The following is a 1,825-nucleotide window of genomic DNA, read 5'->3' on the forward strand; positions in this document are numbered from 1 at the left end:
TTATTAGTAATTGTAGCATAACTCAGGATTTAATTTTCAGCCTATTTCTTTTTTAGTCTGCCTGTCCTGCTCCACAATCCCTGTTCAGGCCTTTTTCCTAGTGATAAACAGTTTAGGGCTTGCTATGGCCGTTTTGCTGCTGTTTGGTTTTAAGTGGAAACTGTCACTTTAAATTTCTAGGAGATTTGTACACATGCATAGTTGAACCCTCCGGGGGTGGGGGTGGAGTCTCCACTCACTCAGGCACCCCGTCTCTTCACCAGAACAGAGGTGCACAGACAGCGAGAGACCAATGAACAGATACAAAAAAAAAAAAAGAGTGTCCACACCTTTATCTCCGTGGCTCTGTCAGGTGTCCGTGGCTGCTCTGATCCTTCCCCTGCTTGGTCTCTTCCAAGATGGCAGCACAGCTGGGCATCTTGAATTAGAAAGCAATGAATTTCTTGCTTCTGCTACAAATTCCCCTAGTTGTAAGCCTTCCAATCTTCTAAATATTTCTTTATGTGGTTCAGAGTTCTGGGACAATCCCCTGAGCCTGCTTGGTCCAGTATTCTGTGTTGTTGCTGACAGAGCTCCTCACTGCACGTCTACCCAATCCAACATCTTGCTTGTTCTCCAATTTGATTTCTTGACTGCTGCTTCTGTAAGCATTGATTGTGGAACCAAGAAAAATAGTCTTTGACAACTTCAATCTTTTCTTCATTTATCATGATGTTATTTATTGGCCCAGTGGTGGGGATTTTTGTTGTCTGTATACTGAGGTGCAATCCATACTGAAGGCTATAGTCATTGATCCTCATCAATAAGTATTTAAGTCCTTTTTGTTTCCAGTAAACAAGATTGTATCATCTGCATATCTCAGGTTGCTGATAAGTCTTTCTCCAATCCTGATGCTATGTTCTTCTTCATATAATCCATCTTCTCAGATTATTTACTTAACATATAGGTTGAATAAGTATGGCAAAAGGATACAACCTTGGCTCACACCTTTTCTGTTTGACACCATTTGACATCACCTTATTCTATTTAAACAACTCCTCTTAGAGAATGTATAAATCTCTTCCAAACGGCTGGCCAAGTAACTGTCTTCCAATTTTTTTGGCATAAATTATTGAGGTCCTCCATTGCTGTATCAGTTTGTTGAAACATTTCAGTTTGTATTCTGTCAATTCCTGGAGTCTTGTTTTATTTGTTAATGCCTTCAGTGCAACTTGGACTTCTTTCTTGAATATTGTAAGTTCTTGATATGCTACCTATTGAGTTGGTTGAACATTGATCAATTCTTTTTGATACAATGCCTCTGTGTATTCCTTCGATCTTCTTTTGATATCTACTTCATCATTCAATATTTTCCCTATTGTTGTTGTTGTTTTTAGGTGCTGAAAAGTCTATTCCAACTCATAACAACAAAACACTGCCCAATCCTGCACCATTCTCACAAGTATTGCTATACTAGAACCCATTACTGCTACCACTGTGCCACTCTTTTTGTCCATAGAACCCTTCAGTATTGCAACCTAAGGCTTGAATATTTTCTTCAGTTCTTTCAACTTGAGAAATACTGAGAAACCCTTTTCGGTTTTAATCTAGCTCTTTGCACATTTCATTATAACACTTGACTTGGTCTTCTTGATCTACCCTTTGAAGTTTTCTGTTCATCATTCTTACTTTATAATTTCTTCCAGTTGCTCTATCTTCTTGACAGCACCTAACAACAACAACAACAACCCTCAAGATCAAGTTTCAGAGTCTCATCTAACATCATCCATTTTGGTCTTTTCTTTCTTTCCTGTCTTTTTAACCATTTGCTTTCTTCATGTATAAT

The sequence above is a fragment of the Chrysochloris asiatica genome, unplaced genomic scaffold (assembly GCF_000296735.1).
Source record: "Chrysochloris asiatica unplaced genomic scaffold, ChrAsi1.0 scaffold00049, whole genome shotgun sequence".
Taxonomy (NCBI): domain Eukaryota; kingdom Metazoa; phylum Chordata; class Mammalia; order Afrosoricida; family Chrysochloridae; genus Chrysochloris; species Chrysochloris asiatica.